General features: G+C 42.0%; 1 long non-coding RNA gene across 1 annotated transcript; it reads right to left on the bottom strand.

Annotated features, from left to right (window-relative positions):
• Window positions 1-604: 604 nt before the first annotated feature.
• LOC141567900 (uncharacterized) lies at window positions 605-21748 on the bottom strand. The gene is made up of 5 exons (XR_012490880.1): window positions 20018-21748; window positions 6630-6682; window positions 5539-5600; window positions 4192-4271; window positions 605-1689 (listed from the first exon to the last, which is right to left on the bottom strand). It is a non-coding gene; the product is annotated as an uncharacterized LOC141567900 (long non-coding RNA).
• Window positions 21749-26255: the final 4507 nt, after the last annotated feature.

Genomic DNA, 26255 nt, shown 5'->3' with positions numbered 1-26255 from the left:
ATCTCATTATACCTCCGGAGTGAATAGCTCATAAATTTTACAGTTAAAATATATTGTGTCACTGTGTTTTTTAAGTCTAAAAGCATAAATCAGAAATAAAAAAATCAAGCTGGCAACTTCTAATTGCTAAGCAGAGGGCAAACTATAACAGATTCCACTCCTCTTTAATATTTTTCTTTTGAAATAGTTTCTATATCGGTTGCCAACAGAGCCAGTGGAATACGTGTGCCACAGGCGGCTGTGTTTCTCCTTAAAAGATAATTAAACCAGCTTACACTGTCCACGTGGTATCTTGATGAATATGCAAATGATATTTGCATATGATCTACTGGTGCTCTGGGGACCATATGATCATATGTGCGCTGCCAGAGTCATCAGCAAGCTGGTAACTTTAATTTGTGGACTTGGTCACTATTGTAGTTTAAGAAGAGGGTTGTTATATTGCAAGCCGAGGAAGACTTTCCACTCTCGAACTCTCACTTAAAGCCTTAATCATTTTATCCCCATAAATTCCTTTCATGCTGAATTCCAAGTCTTGATTTTGTCCAAAGTTGACAGTTCAGAAGATAAAGTTATAGAAAGAGACAGGGTGTGAACCAAATTTGTGTGGCTAGAGTGATACTTTTTGGGGGGTGGGGTGTTTTTATTTTGCTTTAAGGTTGGGGGAGAAAAGATCAGTTATGAAAAACAGAGAAAGGTCAGACCTTGAGTTCTCAGCCCACTGACACTGGGTACCAGATGTGGCTACAGTGGACTGTGCTGCCACATGTCACAGGAAGTAGCCTCCTTTGAAGGGATCATGGTGTCCTGTGTATCACTGTTTATAATAGAGAAGGAAGAGAAACAACCTACATGTGTGTCATAGAGGCTGAGTTTAACAACTTACAGTATAGTCAGATCGTGAAATACCATGCAGCCACTAAAAGTGTTTTCATCAAATAATAACTTTATGGAAATCATGGAAAGACGTTGATGATATGAGTCTTAAGTATAAAAAATTTAAGTATGTACAGTATGATGATAATTCAGTGAAACCAAAAGAAAATTATACGTGCATCAGGAGAAAAGGGCTAGAATTTAACATCAAAATATTAAGAGTACAACAGCTCTCTGGGAGTTTCTAAGTCTGTTTTCTTAGACAAATTTAACATCATTATTATTATTTATTATTATTAAAAGGTTACTAAAATAAAAAGGGAAATTAAAGCAAGTTTCAAATTTTAGGAAAGGGATCACTGGGAGCCATTGGATAAAGATATGGGTGCCCCACGAGTGTCCATGGTCATCATACCCGGACTCACACACACACACACACACACACACACACACACACACACACACACACCTGCATGCCTAGTCAGGGCGATCATACCAAAAAAAAATAAAGCTGGAGGAGGAGATGGGTAGAGAGCGTTGGTGAATAAAAATAAATATTTCACAATAAAATAGGATTTTAAAGCACTTTACTCTCCTCCCCGCCAAAAACCCCTAATCATACTTCATGTATCTTTACAACTTCCTAAATTTGGAGTTAGGAATGTAAGAGAGGGACTCCGAGTTCTTTAGAGGTGAGGTGGCTTGTCCAAGACACAGATCCATCCAGGGAGAATACGGGGGGGGACACAGACAGACCTGTCTTTGATCCCCAGCCAAGAGCCACACATGGTCTCCAGATCTGAAGTGCAGCATCTGTTGGCGACAGGTGAGACATAAGAAGACTGTAAAAGTCCAAGACATAAAATACAACAAACCAGTACATGTTTAGTTGATGACTGCTCCAATGAACTTAGAACAGAACTAGAGCAGAGTGTCACTGTGTGGGGGGTGCCGGGAAATATTTATATATTTTTTAAAATGTACAGGCAGGTCAAATAAATAGGCCGACAGGACAATGGAAACAGGTAAAGAGTTAGAGGAGGTCAGAGAAAGGTGAGATATTCCCCCAGAAGGAGTCAGAGAGAGACCATTGGGGAAAGTGACTTGGCCTTGCAGGATGGATCAGAGATTAAGGAAAGGAAGGAAAGATATCAGACAAGAGACAGAAACGTAGAAGAAAAGGACAAGAGGTCACAACTGAGCCATTTTTCCAGAACGCAGAGTGCTTATGAGAGTATGGAGGGATGGAACCAAATCATGTAATAATTTGAATGTCACGTTTAGGAGTTTGAACTTTAGGCAATGAAGACACTGAGGAGTTTTGCATCAATGAGGGACAGTGCCAAGGCCATGAAGTGACATTAATCTGGTAGCACTTTGTTTAAAAAAAAAAAAAAAAAAAAGTTGAAGCAGCAATACACAGAAGGAAGCAGGCATACCATTGAGGAGGTAAAAAGTGATAGGAGGTCTTACAATCCAATAATTAGAAAACAAACAACCTAATCCAAAAGCAAAAGATGTGACCAGATATTTCATCAGACAAGCTAATAAGCTCATGAAACAATGCTCAACATCATTAGTCATGGAAATGAAAATTAAAAACCACAGTGAGATACCACTTCATACCCACTGGAACAACTATAACGAAAAGGACAGACAATAACTATTGGTGAGGATATGGAGAAATAGGATTCCTCAAATATGGCTGGTGGGAATGTACAATGACGTGATCACTTTGGAAAACAGTTTGGCAATTTCTCAAAAACTCAAATATGAAATTACTATACCGCCCATCCATTCCACGCCTAACTACCTACTCAAGAAAAAATAAAAACAGAAGTCCACACAAAGACTTGCACACAAAAGTTCATTGCAGCATTACTCATAAGAGCCAGAAAGTGGAAACAACTTAAAAACCCAGCAACCGGTGGAGGAATAGACAAAACGTGGCCTATCTATGCAACAGAATGTTATGTGGCAATAAAAAGGCAGGAAGTGCTGGTACAGTGTGGATGGACTCAGGAACATTAGGCTAAGGGGAAGAAACCAGACGGGAGAGACCACACATTATATGATTGCATTTACATGAAATATTCAGAAAAGGCAAATCTATAGGTACAGGAAGCAGGTAGCAGTTGCCTGGGGCTCGGCATAGGAGCGGGGATTAACCAAGGACATACGGGAGCTCATTGCAGAGATGAAAATGTCCAGAAACTGATTTCTGGTGATGGCTGCACCACTCAATAAGTTTACAAAAAAAAAACTGCACTGGAGAAAGGTGAATTCTTTTATATGCAAAATACGTCTAAATACAGCTAATGTTTAAAAGTGAGGCACTAGAAGAAATGAGCAATCCGTTTCAGAACTCTCAGCACTCAGTCAGCTAGGCTTGGAGACACTAAACAAATGTGAGGAGGAAACTGGAGGAGTCAAGGATGATTTTTCAGGCATGTGAGCCGAACAAGAAAAAGAAAAATGGATATAACTTTTTCAATAAGGAAAAAGGAAGATGATATGTCTGATTTTGAAAAGATCCAACCACAATAATCTAATTGCCATTTCCCACTGAAACAGAATGCCCAGAGAGAGGGCTGATCTGCATGGCCACTTCCAGAATTCTGGCATGTCCAGCTGGAATCCCATAGGTCTATCTTCATGTCAATCAGAGTGAACCCCAACACTGGGAGGAGTGTCAACAAACACTGGCTGATTGCTTGTGGGAATACGAGAGTCGTTTAAAAAAAAAAAAAAACAGAATGAGAGCTGAAGAAAACAAATTGTGATGTTAAGATCTCTGTAAGGAACTGCCAGAGGCTCAGAGGAGGGAGTGGCTGTCACCACCTAAGTGACCTGAGCTTCCAGAGTACAGCAAGGACTGGGAACAGATGCTGGGAGGGTGATGGGCAGAGACACACATGCAGCCCAGAGAAGAGCTTCAAAGGCCATAGTGGAGGACAGGTAACCGGTAACCATGTGAGGACCCTGCTTGAGAGAAACTTGCAGGAAGTGTGGGTTTCCAGGAGTTCCTCCAATGAGGGCTTAGAATCAAGACCAATTTTTCTACCCTGTGCTGGTGTTGCCCACACCTGTGATGGGATCCCCCAGCTGTGTGGTACCTGAGCCCTGGGTACCAGCATGTAAAGCCTCCTCTGAATTGTTAAGGCCTCCACGCTCACTGCTGCAACCATTCCCTTTGTTTCCTCCCCCTTGATCTCACCAGCTACGCCAGACCTGCCATCACACACCTTCGTCACCAAAGAACGCCCTCACAGTTCTACACTCTCACTGGAAAATCAATAGTTCTGATCTACTCACATTTGGCCCATTTACCCCATAAGTTGGAAATGCAGGGTTTCTGGATGGATGGATGATGGATGGATGGATGGAGACATGACCTTAAAAAAAAAAAAAAAAAAGAGGGATTAAGTGAGATTAACAGGACAATAGATGCTCCTGGGTGGGGGAATGATGACAGCTCACACTGTTTCTTATAAAAACGCTGTGATTGAGATCAAGCTGTGATCCTCTTGGTTAGTTTTGTAACATAAAAAAATAAAAATCACAGGATTTCCATTTAAAGCCTCATTTAAAAACAACAATACAGGTAAGTGTCAGGGAATTTCAGGAGTTATGGTTTCCACAGCAACATTCATATGGCCACCCAACTACTATTAAATAAATGAAATTAAGCACTTGTGTTGCCCTTGACATTCAGCCATATGCTAAGCCATCACACCACTGGTTTATAATTCCTTGCAGCCACCTGTGAGAGAGGCAGCCTTCTCACTCCCACAGGAAGGACGAGGATATCACGCCCCAGGATGTGCTCAGAGAACCCCAGCCGGGTGGCTAGCCGGCTAATCTGACTCGAGGGCACAGCCGGCAGCAGGGCGAAATGTCACTCGCAGGGTTGGGCAGAGTACACGAAGAAAATGAATCGTTACATGCCTACTGTGCACTAGTTTTTTCAAACCCCTGCGGATGAGGACTGAGTCACAGACACCAAAGGAAGCATTCATGGAAACTGGAGCCTTCCGTGGTCCACATGACAAAGAACACGTGAAGAGAGGACACGAGGAAATAGTGTGTGGCCTCAGTTCAACAGGTCTCTCTATGACCAACTTCCCTCCCTGCCCAGAACCACAAACATGTATAAGAGAAAGAACAAAATTCCTCCAGGGAGAAGGAGACTCTAAATAATGAGAAGCAATAAACACCCAGGTCTTCCAGAACAGAAGCCGTGCCCAGCGTGCAAGATTACCTTCCAATAGTTTCACTTATTTGACAGAAAGAGGCCCACCAGAGGTGACAGACATTTGTGTCAGTAAAGCTGAAGCAAATCTTAGCACATCTCATCTCTCAGATGAACACGGGCTCGTGAATTGACAGCATGACCTGAGGCCCTAAGCCACAAAATATGTGGTGTGGCCCACAGTCCTGAGGTGGGGAGGCCAGAGACCAGCATGAGCTCTGGCCTTCATCGTAATCTCGACGAATGCTCATTAAGGAGTAAGAAGCAACAAATGAAAGCCAGAGAGGAGTTAAATCGAGAGATGTTGCCTACCCTCCAGAAGAAAGTGAAATAACGTGTAAAAATGCAGAGTCTCTAAAGCGTGAGAAAATAAAAACACAACGGCATGCCAAAAAAATCAAACTTCCTACCTCAACGAGATGTATTTCAAACCCCCGACTCTGAATGGTAGACATTTAGAAAGGAGTTTTCTCTAAAAGACAGGCAAAAGACAATAGGTTCCACATTAATATACGCTTTTGCTACAGTAGAGCTGGCTCACTTCCTTCAGGAAGCTTTTCCCATAGCCTTCTCTGGACCTGCGCTCTCATCTTCCCAATACCCTTCTGCTGAGCATTATGCAGACAGCTGTATATGCCTGAGCTGTCCGTGTATCTGTCTTCATTTGCTCTCTTTTCCCTGTGAATTGATTACTGCTAAAAAGTTTGAAAGCCACTGTGCAATGCTAAGGTGTGAAGTGATTGTTGATTGCCCAACTGATGACTTGGGACACCCATTTAATGGTTCAAAATTATGTGCATGATGCCCATTAGACTGAGCTACTTGAGGCCAGTGGCCACATTCTTAATCTTTATGTCCCTAATACCCAGCACAGCGTTGAATGTGGCTCTTATTACGAGTTTTTGGTGGAAATGAATGTACGTCATTATTTCGATGTTTTGCTTTTCGTGTAAAATGGCTCCCTTGAAACTTAATCTCAAACACTGCATTCTGTTCTGAATGTCTATAGCTCAAAAGACAAATGTAGTGAATGATCACAGATAATTAAAGGACCTAGGAGAGATTGCTTCACAGCGAAGATCAAAGCAACTGGAATACATATAAAGTGCAAAAATATCTATGGTAAAACAAGACTGTTTTCAGTAAGCCCATTTCTAGGGGTGAGAACAAACACAGGAACACATCTAGTTCTAGGATTTTAAAATTAGGAGTGATGGATTTAAATTAAAACTAAAGTGTAGGTAAGCTTTCAAGGTAAAAATCATGACTGCGAAATCTAGCAGACTAAGGAATCATCTTCCTTAGCTACTGAAGGCAAGTCCATAGCTGTGGAATTTTAAATGATACCTGAATGATCCTCTAGTTCAATATTCAATTCCATGCCAGCATAGAACATTACTCTTTAGCAGTTGGCTTTTCAGAATTATTTATACTGATTAAAATCTCCTCCCCCAATTCTTCTATGGGTACGGTTAGCATAGCGACAGTGGCCCCGTCTTACCTGCGGTCAGCTTTCTGCAGTTTCAGTTACGGGCGATCAACCATGCTCTGAAACTATTAAATGGAAAATTTCAGAAATAAACACTTTGTAAGTTTTAAATTGAGCACCGTTCTGAGTAGCAGAGTGAAATCTCATGCCATCCCCACTCTGTCCTGCATGAGACATGAATCACCCCTTTTTTCCCGTGGGGCCACCTCACTTCATTTCATCAGCTGGGCATTGTATCATCTCCCATCGTCACAAGAGTGAGTGCAGTACAATAAGATACTTGGAGAGAGAGGGACCACATTCACATAACTTATGGTATGTTGCTAAAGTTGTTCTGTTTTATTACTAGTTATTGTTCATCTCTTACTATGTCTAATTTATAAATTAAACTTTATCATAGGTGTGCATGTATAGGAAAACACACCATTATGTACAGGGTTCAGTACTGTCGGCAGTTTCAGGCATCCACTGGGGGTCTTGGAACATATGCCCCTCAGATAAGAGGGCAGATGAGAAGCCCCCAAACAAAAGAAGGCTAAACAATATGCCTCAGGTCACAAATGAAGTTAAAATGGCAAGGAAAAGATTACAATTCCAAATCACAAACCATGCTTCTCTAATTATCTCTTGGCTACCAGTGAGCAGGTGATATTTCTGTTATTCCAGGATTCCCTGACCCAGAGGGATAAGCTTCCTGTGACCTACTCCCAACTTATATTCAACTCCTAAGCATGATATTCAGGTAATTTTATTTTTATGTTATTGACAAATTTACCCAGTCTCACAAAACCCTCCCCTTTTTGTGCACCCTCCTATAGCTGAGATACCTGGCACTGGTGTTTCAACACCTTGTGGTGTGGGGGTGGCAGTGTAATCTCATAGTTAATAACTGTCTCCAAAGTCAGATGACCTGGGTTCAAATTTGGCCCCACAGCTTTCTAGCTATGCAACCTTGGGCAAGTTACTTAACCTCCATTTCCTCTTTCCTCGTTTATAAAAAGAGGATGAATAATAACACTTACCTCATGGGCTGAATTCGGTGATTTACATAAGAGGCTCACTATTAGGTTGGTGCAAAAGTAATTGCGGTTTTTGCAATTGTTGTTAACCTTCTAAACTGCAATTACTTTTGCACCAACCTAATACAGTGACCCAGCTCCATCAGTTTGAGTTTATAATTATTGCCTTTTGATAATTTGAGGCAGAATATTCCTACTATTTGGGACAACAAAATCTGACAGACCCCAATCCTTGAAATCACTCAGTCTGCATCACTGATCTCTTTCTTGGAGAAATTCTTCCACCAAAAAGGTATAACTGGCAAAAGTGTATAAAAAGTAAGAGAAAAGAGAGGGGACATTTACTGCCTTGGATGGAATTTCAGTCCCACTTTCTTTCTGTGTGTGCGCGCGCGTGTGTGTGTGTGTGTGTGTGTGCGTGTGTGTGTTATAATTCAGAAGCTTTCATTTTCAATGAATTATTACCATATGTCTGTATCTCCCTCTTATCTTACAAATTACTCTGCTAACAGATCACCTTTTAAAATTACTAACAGACAATGGCTTTTTATTTTTAAAAGAAAACATTTTTGTTCTAGCTTAAGCCTTAATAACTCAAAAATACTATTGTGACCTTTTTTTAGGGTTTTGTCTGCAATATGGCTAAACTGTGAACATAATTCATTCCTAAAATTCCTGACACAGAGTGGGTAGTGGTGTTGGTTCTTGTGGTTATGACCAGTGGGTAGGCTTTCCTTCGCCACGAACGCTTTGCCTCCCTATCCCTGCCTCACATACACCTGTCGCCTTCCCTAGGTTTTCTACTTTATTCCATCATTTTATCATCCTCTGAAGTACTAGCTCAAAGACCCCAATATCTTTTTAATTTTTCTTTTCCTCTTCCTCCTAAAATGCTGTTGGAGGTCCCAGTGATTCTGACTCCTCTGTCTCTTAGGCTGCCCCAATTTCATTTCCTTGTCTAGATCACTGTATCTCAGAGGCATGTAATATACTGACTCTGCACAGGAAAAAAGAAAAAGTTAATCTTGAACTCTTAAACAGTATGTCTACTGACGAAGAAATACTGACTTAAGAAGCTTAAGTTCAGTTTTGTGAAAAATCTCTCCATTGAGTACTGTCTTCACAAAAGAGTTTTGCCTTCGTAACTGATAAAATACATTCTTAGGTTACCTTCCAAATAAGGAAACACAATTAAAGCACTTGTGTAGAACACGTGGGCTCTGAGAATACACCCCTAGAGTCCAGTTTGCAAAAATAATTCCAGACTATTACTGTATCATCCTAACGAATCTGTGTCCAAGAACCAGTGTTTGTTTTAATCTATTCAGGATTTTGCTCCCAAATAATGATTTCAAATCACATGTCTTGCCATGTCATTCTCTTGCTCAAACGATTCAATGGTTTATTATTGCCCCCAAAAGGAGTCACAAACTCCTTGGTACAGCAGTCAAGATCTTTCATGATGTGACCCAGGATTTCATTTGTCTGCCTATGCACCAGCCATGCCGTGCTCTCCTCCTTTCTTTTCTTTATAGTTTAAGGGGAAAAAATTAATTATATGACAAACAAAAGAATAGTAATGATTATTGTGTGAACATATGCTATTGTAATTGTTTAGTTCATAGACCATTCTTCAAGGGCTGTTGACAGTAAACCCAATTTGGAAATCACAATTGTGAGATCTGTTCAATCTAACACTGGACTTTGATTTCTTCACCATTGGAATTAGGGTATTAGATCAGTTTATGAACGATTCCTTCCAATCTTGAGTCTAATCATTTTATGACAGCAATTGCAGACAATAAATTATATTGTATAGAGGACCCACTGATAATATAATTAAAGTATTTTAGCCTGAAGTAGGTAATGAGCCCCACACAAATTTGAAATTAAGTGATATATATCTAGAACAACAAATAGGAACAGCTTCATGAGCCCACATGAGTTTGAGAAAATTTCAACACCCCAGTTCACAGGCTGGTAGTTGTTGAAGCGTGACCCCCAACCAGCACCATTAGCATCCTCTAGGGACTTGTTAGAAAAGCAAATTCCTGGGCTCTACCCCACACCAACTAAATCAGACATCAGGGTTGTAATAAGGCTTCCAAGTTGATTCTTAATTGTGCTACAATTTGTGAACTGCTGTCAGGAGTACTAAACCTCTGTCAACCCCAGTTTCTTCTCTTGAATACACCCCTGTAATTACAGGGGTCAGAAGCCTGAGAAGCACATTTCCCAGTGTACCAATTAGAGAATTCCAGGTTAGATTGTGCCAATGAGAGGCACGCAGGTGACATTCGAAAATGGAAAAGATACAAGCCATCCTGTTGCTCCCCCTTCAGAAGCAGGCAAATGTGACACTGGCAATGGGACCTGCAGGTTATGAAATTTCCCGTTTTTCTGTACACTTGTGGTAAGCCTGAGAACTTGTGATGGCTTTTTCTTACCTCTGCACCTCCAGCTTTCCAGTGGTTTGTACAAGCCCCTAATTCTTCATACTAAATCTCTTCTTGTTTGAAATATTTACAGTAGCTACTGTTTTCCTGATTGATTTATTGCCTAAGAAATGAGATGTTTCAACACACTCATTCATTCTATAATTATTTATTGAGTGCCAGAGACTAGCAGGGTATTAGGAATACAGCAGCAAAGCAAACAGAAGAAGGCCTGCCCTCCTGGAACTTACCTATTTTCTTTCTTTCTTTTTTTTGTTTTTGTTTTTTGTTTGTTTGTTTGTTTGTTTTGGTTTAAGATCCTTTTACTGCGGAGCAAGAGTCAGGAAGAGATGGGGGACAGCTATAGCCTCTCCAGCCCCAAGGGGAAGAGACATTTAGTGGAGTTACACAACAGTTCTGGAGGCTGGAGGTGAAAAATCAGGGTGCTAACAAGGTCAGGTGCTGATAAGGTCTCTCTTCCAGGTTGCAGACGGCTGACTTCCCCTTGCGCCCTTGCACAGTGGAAGGGAGCTCTCTGGCCTCTTCTTATAAGGGCACTAACCCCATTCATATGGGCCCCACTCTCATGACCTAATCACCTCCCAAAGGCCCCACCTCCTAAGAGCATCACATTGGGGATTAGATTTCAACATATGGATTGCGGGGGAGACAAACATTCAGTCCATAACAGTCCCATTTCTGTTTTCTTTCTGCTTCTTTCTGGTTTGCACACCACTATTCCCAAACTCCCTCCATCATGCCAGTGGGACCTCTGGACCACCCCCCTGGAAGTTCCCATAATGAACGCTGGATTTATACTGCACATTTCACCATGTGAAAGCAGAAACCTCTTATTTGGAGCAGAAGCCACAGAAAATAAGCAAATAGCTACATATCATGTCATTACAGAATCTTAGCCCACTTCCACCCTAGCGATTCCTCCCCCATCTTCTCACTTAGGTCATCATCTCTCCTGATACCCAATAATTTCCATCATTTTCTACGTGCATTTCTGAGAACTCTCATTTTCCAAAGTAGAAAGGCCACACCATCTGTCACGAGCCTGGGAGGTGCAGGGAGTGATATACTGCGGAGATTACAGTGTGACACGGATGAGGGGAAGGTGTCACCCCATTTTCTACTGACCCTAGCAGAAGGGAGCAAGCAGAGGAAATAGACCCTGGGACACAGAAGAGATTTCTAATTACTTCCTTCCCAGGCGCTTCTCTTCCCCTGTGGCCTGTGTTATTCCCGCCCTCCCCAGGCTATGAGTTTTCTCACTGAGCCAGAAAAGAGCTGCGTGAATAAAGAGTAAAATGTCCTAGCAGGGCAGGTAGGATGTCATTAAACAATGGGTCCTCTGGCGGGAGGCAGATTACACCCCCCGCAGGCCCCACAGCCACAGCTGGGCTCTGCAATCACCCCACAAAACACATCAGAAATCACCTTAGGTAGGGGTGAGTGTGTGAGTGTGTGTGTGTGTGTGTGTGTGTGTGTGCGCGCGCGCGCACAAAAGTCCTCTTTTTGTGTCCTTTAAATTTTCTTTATCAAAGAAATACACCTACAATAGTTTAAAAATCAAGCAATACCAGAAGTCATATTTTTCAAAATCCTCTGTCCCACTCTTCTCCTCCCCACCTGTGCCCTTCTCATCTGGGGCAACCATTTCGAACTTTTCAAGGTATTTACCTCCATTTTTCTAAATGTGCTTACACAGTATTTCTGCCATTCTTGATTTATCCATTTCAGACGTGGGCTGTTTATGCTGTGATGCATGAAGTTTTAGCTCTTATTCACCACACTCTCTGCTCTCTCCCTCCTCCCAACAAGAGCAGGCTCATATTTATGGGGCTCTCACTGGGTGACAGGCACTGTTACCTTTGGGCATGGCTGGTCACCCTTTCCTCTGTGACTCAGAGTGTCCCTCACTTGGCTCCCAGGATCCCAACCCGCCACCCCCTCTGGCTCCTCACTTCACCAGTCACTCCCTTTCAGTCACCGTTACTGGTGCCTCCCCTTCTCCAGGCCTCTTAGGGATGGCACACCCAGGGCTCCATCCTGGGCCCTCTCCTCTTTTCCATCTACTCTCCGCCCAGTTGGTGGTCTCATCCAGGCTCATGGCTCCGAATAGCGTCCCTTTTCTGATGACTCGGATTCAAATCCCCAGCCCTGACCTCTTCCCAGACCTACATGTCCAACTCTCCTCTTGACTTAGATGCCTAACAGATACCCCAAACTGAGCACATCTCACACCAGACTCCAGCTGATTGCCCCGAAGCTGCTCCCCTGCAATCTTTGTCATCTCTGCTGATGACGTCATCTCTGCTAACATTACAGTTGCACAGGTGAAAAACCTGGAGGAGGCTGGGGTGCAGAGAGCAGACAGGGCCAGTGAGAAAGTCCCCACAGCAGGTGCGGTGAGACATTTTTTAAAACAGTCTAATATCACCAATGTTCATAGCAGCATCGTTCATTGTAGCCCAGAAGTGGAAACTATACAAATGTCCATCAACTGATAAATGCGTAGACAAAATGTGGTCTATCCATACAACGAAATATTATTCAGCCATTAAAAGGATAAAGTTGACACTTGCTACAACATAGATGAATCTTGAAAACATTATACTAAGAAGAAGAAGCCAGACATGAAAGGCTATGCATTGTATGATTCCATTTATATGAAATGTCCAGAATAGGCAAATCCATAGAGACAGAAAGCAAATTATTGGTTGCCAGGGGATGGGAGGAGGGGGAAAAGGAGAGGAACACTAATGGGTACAGGGTTTCTTTCTGGGATGATGAAAATGGTATGCAATTAGACAGTAGTGATGGTCGAACAACTCTGTGAATATACTAAAAGCCACTGAATTGTACATTTTATAAGGGTGAAATTTATGGTATGCGAACCGCATCTATAAAGCTGTTCTATTCAATGGGCTAATATTAAACTTAAATTGTGCGCTGTAATTTGCTACTAAGTATCTCACGCTTATGCCAACCTTCAGTTAAAAACCGCCACATCTACTGCCCCGTGTTAGAGTACTTTGGAGCAAATTGAAGGAAAAGGGTGATGGTCTGTGTTTGGATGAAAAGGGAGAGAAGTGAACAGCCACGCAAGGCAAGATGCAGAGAGGAGACAAGAATTAAGGAAGCAAAATTAGAGCAAGAAATAACTAGGAGAAGTCTAAGACCTGTGAGGCTCCTAGGGGTATTTGTGGTAGGGGGCACCGGAAGGCAGCACCTGCTGTTTTTCCTCCTGTTAGGGGCATGGGGGCTGTAGAGATGTTTTCTAACTTCTTCCCTGCCTCCAGTCCCAAGTTTTGTTCAGATATACACTCTCCCCGACACCCCAGCTTACATATTTCATGGACAGTGGGCTCTGCCTTGGTTATAGGGGTGGGACATTGCCTCAGGCCTAAGCTAATCAGTGATGGTTCCAAGATGGACTTACATAAGTGAGTCACGTCAGAAAAAAAATCCACAACTATTGTCGCAGGGCCAGGGATAGAAACTCTGCTTCCTGGTGATCAATCTCTGCAAGGGAAACTCCAGGAACTGCCTTCTCTCGGCCATTTTGAGAAAATGCGGGAAGAGGTTATCTGAAAACGGAGCCAACATAAAGAAAGGGAACCAAGACTTAGATACCAATTACGACAAACGCATATAAGTCCTAGATCAACCTGCATCTAAAGCTACGCCTACTCTTGGGCTGTTCTGTGATATGAGCCAATTAATTCCTTTTTATGGGTTGAGCTTTCTGTCTCTTGGAACAAAAAAAAAAAAATCATATCTGGAGTGAGGTGATAATGCCTCAGAGTCTATATACACTGTACAAAGTACACCTCATTATTTCCCTATTTATTTGTTTGTTTATTAAAGGTTTATAAAAAGGGCGTGAAACTTCCTGAAAATTCTACTTATAAAATATTTGCATGGGTTTCATGATAATTAATAAAGATCAATAAATGTTTCAAAACTAAAGAAAAATACAGTTGACAAAATTCATTTTGATTTATATTTCCCCTAAATATTTTGGAAATAGATCTCTTTGGTTGATGAACCCAGATTAGAGCTGGATTTCCACCATACCTATCAACATATCCACCATTTGGTTTTTGTAGAAGGCCAGGTGCCATATTATTTTGGAGTTCGGTAGACTGCAAGCCTAAGGGGGCCAAGCCTAGCCCTGCCCTCACCGTCTGATCCAATCAAATTGCTTTATTCCACACTATTCATGTATCGACCACTAGGTGCCTTCCCATCTCAGAAATTAGCTCAGAAGCTTTTCGTGTAATATACTAAGTGACAGGTGTCTTTGTATCTAAAATGGAAATTATAACAATTGCTGGAAATGTTACAGTCACTCCTTGAGTCTACAAGAGACAGACCCAAAACAAAATGCTTGGAAAATGTTAAAAAATTGGAATGGGATGAGCAAAAACCTAACAGGCAAATGAAAATAAGGAAAAGGCTCGGGTCTACTTATATGTGGACCAGAATATCCACCACAATTTAATTCAGAATTACTGAAAGATTGAAAACAACCTCAATATTCCTTAAAAGGGGGCTGGTTAAATAAAATACGGTACATAAATGCAGTAGAATGCTATGCAGATATTGAAATGAATTAAGTGAATATTTATGATTTTTGTGCACTGAACATACAAGATCTGTTGCTAAGTGAAAAGAGTGCGATGTATAAAGTATGCTATCCACCCACACGCTTACACAGAACGCCACCGAATTGGTGAGCTCAGGGGAGAGGAAACTGAGCGGCTAAGGGACAAGTTCACAACGGAGAATTCATTTGTATTCTAGCAGCCTTTACACCTCTTGGGTTTTGTACCAAGTGCATTTTTATTCACTCAAAAAATAAATCATTTATTATTTTTACATTCACTAGGTTGTGGTCATCCATATTTCTTTAACTAAATGGCCATCAGACTTTCCCTGAGTCCTCAGCATACACCCTGGAATCAGCTCCTTACTCATAATGGGCATTTTTACGGAAAAGAAATCAACTCTTCAATTTCTTGTGCGTTGCCTTCTAATGCAAGAAATTTAGATTAATAAGCCCTTAATGGTACATTTAAATTTGTGGTTCGTTATCATTATTAAAGTCATCAGAAGTGAGAAATTCTTTTACCTGAAAATCATGACTATGTCTTGGTCAAGAATTCACATTATTTATTCATTCATTCATTCATTTTTTCCTACTTGCTAATTCGAAGTACTTACTATAATAAACTGTAAACCTACCCATACTTTCTATTCTTGTTACCAATAGGTCACTATAATATTCATGGTTCCAGCAAACTAGAATTCCCACCCCCCAACCTACATAATAAATAGCCAGAGGTATGTGTTGTACTCTGCCAACATCTCTTAGCCATCAGTAACCAGAGAACACCCAGTTCTCCACCACCCAGTTCCTCATCCAATGAGTCAGCCATGCCCGTCTCTCTAGCTAAGGAGCTCACTAGCTCTACCCATGCAGGCACAATTTTCTCTTTATATAATGTCTGCTAGAAATTAAAGCACTCTACCAACTATTATTATCATTATTTTATAGCATGTAGCATCTTAAAGCCAAGAGTTTCTCATTTGCTCTGAAAATGCCCTGCAGGGAGATAGGTAGGGTTCTCCCAGTCCTCTGGAGGAAACTGTAGGGTGAACCTCAAGGACATTCAAGGACACTCACCTGGCTTCCTCACCGGCACAACCCAGTCCCACCTGCCCACACATTATTTTTGGCCCCTTTTCTTTCCTTCAAGATTTACCAGTGGCTTCCTGGAAGAGACTAATCTGCAGTTTCAACCTCAAAAATCTATGGCACAGTATAGGCACTATAGTTCATTCTATTTCCCTTCTTGTCTGTTTTTCACAAGCAGATCTTGAATATTTTTGACTCTAAGATCTTTCAGTTGCCAATATGATATACACATGGAGCAAGCAGGCCCATCCCATAGTTTCCCAATTACTCAAATTTTGATAATCCTCACGTACCATGACTGCGGCTAGGTGACCATCGGCTTGCCTGGTAGTCACTATTTCCCACTGGAGGCATATTCAAAACTAAGTGGATGTGCTTTCGTTTCACTGTTACTTTCCTATAGAAGGAAGCCAGATTCAGGAACAAGCTGAACGCAAATTGTTTAACACTGGATATCTCTGGAAGCATCTCAATATTGGTGAAAAGAATGAAGAAAAACAGCAATCTTCTTTACAGGACTTAGCGATTTTTACACTATTTCTGAATGTCAGATAGAATCACTGCTGCCTTCATACGCATTAGCCACAAGAAGAGAGATAAAAAAAAAAAAACACTTCGTACCACACAGCATGCAATCGAGAGCTAAGGAGCCAGGATTTTTGTACACAATTCGTCCGTGTGTTTAGTTGATAAAATATTTCTACAAGATCAGCTTTTACACCACTTTGACAACATTAATCTTTGTGTCTATCATTTAAGGCAAAGAAAGGTTTTAGCCAGATATTCAAGGTGGCTGCAAGCTTTAAAAACATGTAAAGATTTTATTTATATGGTACAAAATAAAAACAAGAAACGCATGCACTTCCTCTTGCTCCCCGGAGGATTTCTGGTTTTGACACCCGCATTTTAGAGGCCTGAGCAAGCTGGCTCCGCAGGCTTTGTGCCCTCGCAGATACTGTCTCCACCCAACACAACCTCCTTCCCCCACCACGTGTCTGGAAATGTCCTGTGCATCCTTTAAGACACAGCTCAGATGTCACCTCCTAATTTCTAGACTTCCCATGCCAGGGCTGGTCTCTGTCTTCATTGGTATTGAGATTTACCCGTGCACGTGTTTCTCTTCCTCGCCAGACTGCAAGCCCTGTGAGGGCAGGCTCTGTGGATTAGTCTTTGAGCCCGGCTGCATAGTTTGGTGTGCCTCACTCAGGGCAGGAACTTACTAATGAACAAGTGAGTGAGTGAGTGAGTGAGTGAGTGAGTGAGTGAGTGAGTAAAAGAACGAATGAGACACACAGGTCAGAGTCGGCAGATGGCTGACTAGGGAAAAATGAATCAGTTGTCACCGGGTCCTGCCTACTGTTTTCTTGCCTTAAGAGCATGCCCCTGCTCTCTCTGGAGACAACTCTTCCCAGGTGTCACAGCCACACTTGAGGATCCATGAAATAACTCTCTTCCTTCCTCATCGCTCAAGACTGAGCAATCATTTTTTTAAAAACTAATCATTTAAATCAGTTGATTGATAGCATCTCCTTTTAAGACATTTTTAACAAATAAAACACTGGACCATACATATTTTACCAAACACTCAGGCAGGCTCTTCAAGCATCACTGAACTTCCTCTTGAATGAATGCTCGACCTGACATGAAGAATGGCAGAAACGGGCCTCTGGCCAACCACTGAGCTTTGCATGGTGGTTTCCACAGGGAAGGCATACATGAAAGGATCTAGAGATGGCCTAGGAAGACAAATTTTTAAAAAAGAACCTGGCATGCATACCAATGAGGGACTTGGTAGGAGAGACCAAGCGTTTTAAACCCTTAAATGGTCTTTTAATAAATCGCACACTTTTCAGTTTCACTTCAATGAAAAATTAAATGTAACTGCAAAATCAACTCTCTCTTATCTCCTGACTAGACATTTTGAATAATGTAATGATGCACAGACTGTTGTCCTACGATGACGAACGCCAAGCTTGGACCCTGGAATCAGATAGATCTGGCCTGGGAACCCCATTTCCTCACTTCCTAGTACCATGCCCTTAATCTCCTTGTGTTCCAGCTTTTTTCACTGAAAAATGGGGATAATAACAGTAACTAACTGTAGGGTGTTTGTAAGGATTAAATGAGATAATGTGAGTAAAGTGCCTAGTGTGGTGTTTGGCCCATGGTAAATGCTTACTGACTGTTAGGTATTAATATCATCATCATTATTATTATTCTAATGTATTTCTAGAGTTCGGTTCTGTTTTCATATTTGAATATATTAATGTTCATATTGTATGTTCATAAGTGGCAGGTCAATTTTAGACTGGAAATCACCATGTTTTCTGTAGCCAACTCTAAAATGAAGGGCTGGAATACCCTCCGTCTATTGCATTTCTTCCCTGGAATGGCATTATTATTCCAAATAATTATCACATGCTCATGTTTTATCTTTCCCACAGCGCCTGGTACAGTGCAGAGCAAACAGTGGGCCTTATAAAATGGTAAAAATCAAACATAAGAAAATGAAAAGACAGCAGCATCATTCAAGGAAATAGTCCAGACACTGGACATAACCTGTGGTCAACAACATCCACTTTAATAAGATCACTGGAAGTAACTCTAGATAAATTCTTAATAGCTTTCTCAAAATCTTCAAGGGGGAGTACCTGGAAACCTCATAAAATTAGCATTTCAATTGTGTCTCATTTGGCTGACTCACTTGTAAGATACTCCGAGCTTTTGCGGGGAAAGACTTCACAGAAAAAATAATCTTGAAAGCACAGCAGAATGAGTAAACATTATTTAAGGATCAAGCTAGATATATCCTCTTTTTCAAAATACAAATTGTATTATAAAAATCACAGTGAAGGAAGTATAAAGAGGGAATTAGGAGTTACTGTCTAGTGAGTACAGAACTTCAGTTTGGGTTGATAAACTTCTGGAGATGGAAGGTGGTGATAGTTGCACAACAATGTGAATGTACTTAATGCCACTGAACTGTCTGTATAAACTGGTGAAAATGGTACATGCTGTGCTATCTATATTTTACCACAGGAAAAAAAACTATAAAGAAGTGAAAAAAAATCTCATGCTTACACACAGTTCTCTAAACATAAACATAGATATATAGTAACATTTTCAGTACCCTTCTCGCACTCAGCTATAGATATCTCTTAAACTCCAATAATCATAAAGATGACCTTACATGACATAATTAAATAAGGATTATGCAGATAAAACAAGAGTAGTAGCATCTTTCAGAATAGCTGATGTTACCAGAGGGCTTGCAGGAAGGCCCCAGTCCTTGTGCTGTGCTCCTTAGATGGGTTCCACTGGCTCCCTGCTTCCAAGCCCTGCAAGAGGGCCATGAACCACTGCAGAACTCACACACACACACACACACACACACACACGCACACACTCCCAACCAATGCCTGACGAGAGTTGGGGTACAAATCCCCCAGCTCCCTCGCCCCTCAGGCAGGATGAATCTGAGGCATACACCCCACAATGATTCCACCAGCTCCCCGGCAGGATTCCGCTCCAGTTACCCACATTGGTCATTGCCTTGATAACACACCTTCACTGGCTGGCCGTCCTTCCCCATCTCACTTCCCTACTACCACAGTATGGTCTCTCAGGATGGCCTCCCGAATAAATCAACTGCACCAGAACCAAATCAATCAACTGCACCAGAGCCCTTCTCTTAGGGTTCATTTCTGGCAAAACCCATACAAAGACATGAGTCATGACCATATCTATTTAGAAAGATACTTCTGGAAGCAGATAAAGAATGAATTGGACTGGGCACAGCCTGGAGGCCGAGAGTCCAGAGACTCCACAACTGCCAAGGAGGGAGATGACAAGCACTGGAGCCTTGTTGTATTAAAGGAGTGGAAGGGACGGACCCCGAGACACTGAGGCAGGTTCTCAGTGATGCATACACGCGGTCGCAGTTGGGCAAACAAGACAGTGGAGGGAGAGGAGTAGGTTTGGAGGAGAAAGAACAGGAACCTACAGAACATTCAGCAGGCAAATGTCTCAGCAGAAGTTTGGATCCCAAGGTTTAGATCTGGAAGAGCTTGGCTTGTAAGTGATAGAGGAAATCATGGGGATGAAAGAGGCCACGTGAAGAGAGGATTAAAGGAGGAGCTCAGGCTAGAATCTGGGGAAGCTAATGCTTAAGAAAGGGAACAGAAAGAGGCACGAGTCAGAGGCAAGAAAGGGGAGAATCTAGGAAGAGCGTACCTTGAAATCCAACAAGCGTCAAAGGCTGCAGTGAGTTCAGGCAGGTTAAGGGCTGGGACGAGGCTACTGGCACGGGCAGCTGGCATGTGGGTGGTGACGCCATCCGCAGCATCAGCAGAGTGGTGACGGCGAAAGGCCGATGCAGGAGCCTGAGAGACGGAGGGGAAGGACCGATGTGAGCTCAGACAGCAGAGACCCTGCAAAACGCTGGTAGTGGAAGGACACAGGGAGAGACCACTGCTAAAGGGGGATACAGCTAAGGAAAGGGAAGATGCTTTTTAAAAGATGGGGTAGACCAGAGTAAAATTATGACCCGAGAGAAATAAACACACGGATAAGGTGAAGATCAAAGGACAAAGGGAATATCTGAGAGGAACGTCAGCAGCGAGGCAGCCAGGAGTAGGCAGTGCGGCATAGGAGGAGGTTACTCGGAGAGGGCATAGCCCGGGACTTCCAGGACTCGGGGTCAGGAGGTAAGGATGGTTAAAAACATAAGCCAGTTTAGATATTAAGAGTTCTGCACGCTGCACACTTACCCACCGGCGGAATCTGGGGTGGTGTGAGGTTGGTAACGCAGCGTGTAGCTCTGAAAACGGCTGCGCTGAGAGGGAGCCTGAGCTGGTACAGAGGCAACTCGACAGGCCTTGGGAACACAGGGGACTGAGCACCAGGAGAGGGCAGTGTGGAGGCAGGAGCCGGTGCCAACCCCAGGAAGCAGACACTCCTGGAGACAACCCCTGCTCTGTCTGAGCCCTGCAGCTGCATCTCCTGGCCCTGGATCTTAAAGGTGTCCTTTGGTCATTGGCAACAGAGAGTTGAGAGTGTGCGAGCCCAAAGGTGTCTACGTTCTCTGCCAAGTAAGAGACCAGGTCCTCCAATAGGAACAGAAGGCCCTGGGGTGGGGCAGGAACTGGAAGAACTGCTGCGGCCTTTAATTTTTTGTGTGAAAGGAGGTCAGTGATGGGGTGCAGCGTGCAGTCTCAGGGTGCCTAGGCCAGTGAGCAGCCTGACCCCTCACCCCCGGCACCGTAAAGTCTGTTACCTGAAAGCACACACATCTTTCTCCACATCTTGAATCTTGGCTCCACCTCCTTTTGCAACAAGCAAGCACATACCTAGAGCCAATACAACTCCCTCTGCTGGCCTTCCTCGGTATGGCACCCTATAGGTTTCACGGCTTCCATATCCAGTTGATGGGATACACTCCCCCATCACCTTCCTCTCCACGTGGTTTCCGACCATGAGTGATTGTGCCAGGTCCATGGTTTCCACTTCTCTGGGGAGTTAGCACTGGTGCCTGCCCACTCCGCCTCTCTCTTGCTTCATTCCTCTTGGTGCTCCTAACGTCCATCAGGGATTTAGAAATGCAACCTTTCTTTGGAGTTAAGTTACAACTGTTTGGAAATAGTTGTATTTCCTATATCATACGAGTTCCTAATTCACAGATTAAGAGAATTTTGAAATTATCTGGTTAATCCTGATTACTGCACAAATTAACTAAATTTCTACCTGGGTTATAATCCCAATTCAATGGTAACCGATGTGTGTTGTTGAACGACCAAATTTAAAATGGAAGTAACATAGAAATTACAAGTTGCAAGTATGAGTCGTGAGTGGTTTTCTAATTTAAAATATCCGTTATTTTAAGTACATAATTTAAATATATTAATATCAACATATACCAAAATGTGTGAATTAGTTGATTATTTAATGTTTAGTTAGAGAAATATATTCAGAATTATTATGAATTCTTACTATTTACATAGGTAGTTATTCTAAATATTCTTTTTCCTTATAACCCTATGATGCTTTAAACCTGTTTTATCAATCTGCAACACCTTTATTAAATTAAGTCAAGTCCAAACATGCCACTTCCAACCACATGAATAAAAGACTCACCATGACAAAAATAGCAGTACTAACTGCTAATGCAAGCCCTGTGAATCACAGGAAAATAACAAGGTGAGAAAATGTCACCCAGTGCAGCTTTGGCTAGCACACATGCCAAATGGGGGCTGATACTTCTGCAAAGGGCATGGGCAATTTCAAGCCCCACCTGTAACACACATTATTCTAAAAATAAAATGAGTGTTTTTAAAAGAAATCAAGAAACATTTCTTTTGAAAAATTAAAGAAAAGCACCAAGCAAACTGCGGTACCCTTGCTGTACAAACTGCATTTCAAAGAAATCCAACAGTCCGTGAAGGGAAATTATCCTTAATAGAAGGACTCCAGCACATAAATGCACAAGAAATGATAGAATTTTTTACATCGCGATTTTGCAACTCCTAATAAAATAATGTTCATAGGCAAGTATGAGGGAAAGGCTGATGGGGGACTTTATTCTGGCTGGATCAGGCTGCACACTTCAGACCCCCGTAAGGAAGGGAATACAAATGTACCCCCGTAAGAAAAGCAATATAATACACCACCCCCGAAGAAGGTGATTTGCAAAAAAGCAAAAGCAAAACGTGAATTGACTTTGAATCTGATCAAGCCTCTAGTTTTGACAACGGGACCACAGGAAATACAGAGAATAGAGGAATATGTCAAACACCACCACAGAAATGAAATCAGACAAATCCAAAATGTGGAAAACTCTATACAAACAATGACCAAGCCTTTCAACGAATAAATGGGAAGAACAAAAGGGGAGGGGAGTGTTATTGATTAAAAGACACATAACCAAATGCAGTATATGGACCTTGCTTGAATCCTGATTGGAATAAATAGTGAAAAGGCATTTATGAGACAATTGTGGACATTTGAACAATGATTGTGTATCACGTAATAGTAAAGAATCATTGTTAATTATTTTAAGTTAGGATCATGGTTTCATGGCTGTGTGGGGAAAAAAGGGAAGGGGGTCCTTACCTGTTAAAAAGATAATATCAAATCCCTTACATGATGTCTGGAATTTGTTTTGAAATAATCCAGCAGGGGTGAGGGTGGAGGTAGGGAGAACTGTGGACAGGGAACAGATAAACAAGATTGGCCATGGGTAATGGATTCATGCGGTTCCTATTCTTTTTGTGTTGAAATTTCTTAATAGAAAGACCCTTTTTAACTGCCTAAACTGGTGATTAGTGCCTTGCCAAGGTAGTTCCAAACTTAAGCCTGGTAGTGCTGCATCCATAGGTTTTTCTCATGTCCCCACCCTCTCCATCAAAGCAAACACCCCTTCTTATTTCCAATGTCCACCAAAAGACACTGAGCCAGTTGGTCATTGTCTCTGGCTCTGGTTATTCCTTCTACTGTCTCTTTTTACTCTGCCCTCTCCCCAAACGCACCCTCCCTCCACGTTTACAGATTTTAGACCAAGAATGTGACTTCTTTTGCAATCACCCGACACCCTTTTGTAACCCACTCGATATGCAGCCACTCTTCCTCTCCCCGCCTTTTCTTCGATGGATCCAGCACCTGGTACCAGGGAGTTCCAAGCCAAGACCTCCTTACTGTGGTCTCACCCCTAACGGGAGAGAAAAACACCCAAGAGCCTCCCTTACAACTGAGGGGTAAACAATTCCAGCCCTCTCCAACTGTTTACTTGGTCCTTCCCATATGAGGTAGACCAAGCTGATGGGTCATAGACAAGGAGATGCGGTGAACTTTTCATTTACCACTTTATTACGAGGTCTGTATTTTTTGTTGTTGTTCCACCAACAAATGGGAAATTAAGGAAACCCATAAATCCTCCTGCCACTGGGATTTAAAAGTCACTTATTACACTGATTCTAACAATGGATTTAGAGGTTCTATATATATACTGCTTTCCCCACAGATGAATCCTGTCTGGATTCGAGAAACAGAAGACCCACAATTTGGCCTCAGGTTCCAGCTGCATGCTCCCATCTAGATTCTAAAGTCAGGAGATATGAGGCTGCTCATACAGTCCTAGAAGTTTCTCTGATCTCCATTTCACCAGTGAGTTTTGTGTCTGTGCACTACTGTGTGGAACTGTGGTGGAAAGCAGGTAACAGGACCTGCAAATCTAACACAAACTGAACTTTTCTTCCTCTGCTTATTGCCTAATAAACACATCATTAGAAACAGCTCATGTCACCTTGATTTCAGGTCACTAAAGACTGACAACGTGGCATTAAAAACTAAGTATTGTACAAGATGAACCTAAAATATCTTATACCATGTGCCCAAGAAGCTGTCAGAAGTTAACCTGAAGAAGCTTCCACTAACCAAAGATGGGACCCTGTGAGCACCCATAAGAATAACTACAATGAACTGAAACATCCTTTATAAGTCTATAATGATACCAAAAAACAAACAAAAACTAACTGGTCCCTGTTAGAGAACGCGAGGAAACCAAGTCCTTACTTTGAAAACTGGAAAATACACTTATACTGCCTTCCTGACAGGATTGTACCACTGGGTAACCAATACTAGTAGATGAGGAATAGTTTTTTTTTAAAAAGAATTTCAACTAATAAATGAAGAAGGAATGATAGAATTAGATTATCACCACTTTGCAGTCCCTAGTGTATTAAGAAACCTAGCATTCATCAATAACGGAACTGACGTCAGGCAGACAACCAGATACCATGTACTTGCTGACAGAAGGATACACACCTAATAAAGTAATCTTGCTCCCCCATATCAAGACTGGATCCAACTGCCAATTTACCGACTAGAGAGGACAAAGGAACACGTTCAACTACATATACCATAGAACTGCGACCAGGAAAACCCAGGCTGTGGGAAACTCTACAGGACAAACAACTTGATTTCTTCACTACTCAAGTGTCAAGAGGGGGAAGAAAAGGTTAGAGGCGAAAAATTATACACTAAAAGAAACTTAGAAAACATAACCAATAACAATACAATCAAGCTGGGTTGACTTCCAGTTCAACCAAACAGTATTTTTCTTTTAAGCCACTCATTACATTTATGGGAAAATTGATCATTTGAACACTGGTTGGATATTTGATGACATTAAGCAATTACTATTTTTTAGGGATGATAATGGTATTGTGGTTATGTTTCAAAAAATGAATCCTTATCTTTTAAATATACATAGAAATTTTATGTAAACATTATGAATGGAAAAATGAAAAATGAACAATTATGCGAAAGAAATTATGGATGAAATGGTGGCTTGGATTTGTTTCAGAATAATGGAGGGGAGCAATACCTGGAGACGGAGATGGGACTGAGGTGATGGCTGTTGAGGAAGGAAACGCTACACGGGACTCACTATACCTTTGCCTACTAACTCTCTGTATCAAAACATTTTACAAAAACATGTATATTGTAGCTTGAAACTGAGAGCTTCCTCTCTGCCTCACAGGACCATTTATTGAGTTACTATTTTATTGTTATTATTCTTACTGCTGTTACAAAAGAAAAACCATTGAAAGTAATTCCTCCTCTCCTCCTCACCACCCACCCCTTCAAGGGGGCAAACTGGGGCTTCCTTTGAAAACAGGGCTGAATCAAAAGGCCTTTGTTTTCAAAAGCCTTTATACAAACAAACAACCAAAGAGCTGAATTGTTTGGAGAGAGCAGGTGGGGCCTTGGAAGTGGTCGGTGGGCAGTCAGGAGAGATAGACCTATGACCCATCAAGGAGCCCTGGTACTCACATCAGGGAGGGTGTGGGGGGCTGGGGGCTCTGCTATTGGCTGGTGGGCAAGGGGGAGCATTTGGCTTTCACCTGGCTTTCTCTTTCAAACAGCTTTCTACAATTTCACGAGTCTTAACAACATCATGTCAATATATTGTCTTTAAGAATCTGGTGAAAACGCCCCCTTTTTAGGTTCCCATTGGTTCCTTTCACAAGGGTCATTCAGTTTTTCCACACATTGTCCTGAGAAGGTGACTTCTCAGGTGGTAATCGGTGGTGATGAAAATGACTGAAGCCAGTTTTGATGTCAACAAGTGTCATGTTCTTGGTAAGCATTGTTAGGTGTTAGAGGTACCATGTGAGCACCCAGATTCTTGTGTGACAAGGTACCTCTTGAATTTAGATTCTGTCATGTGCTTTGTGGGCTCCATTTCACAGCAGCCAGAGGTGTTCTTATTTCTGTCTGACAAGAAACAATCTGTGAGGCTCAAATTTGGTCCCTCCTTAAGCTAATCCAACTGAATCCTCTAGTATACATTGTCACAGGCCTTTAGAAACCTCAACTAATCAACGGGATGGGAATTTTTAAAAATCAATGAGATACTATTGTTTGCCTATCAAATTGGCAAAATTAAAAACAAACCAAAAAATGCTGATGAGGG

This window comes from Rhinolophus sinicus, linkage group LG12 (assembly GCF_036562045.2).
Source record: "Rhinolophus sinicus isolate RSC01 linkage group LG12, ASM3656204v1, whole genome shotgun sequence".
In the NCBI taxonomy this organism is placed as follows: domain Eukaryota; kingdom Metazoa; phylum Chordata; class Mammalia; order Chiroptera; family Rhinolophidae; genus Rhinolophus; species Rhinolophus sinicus.
The sequence above is the reverse complement of the archived record's forward strand: the minus strand, read 5'-3'. Positions and strand labels throughout refer to the sequence as shown.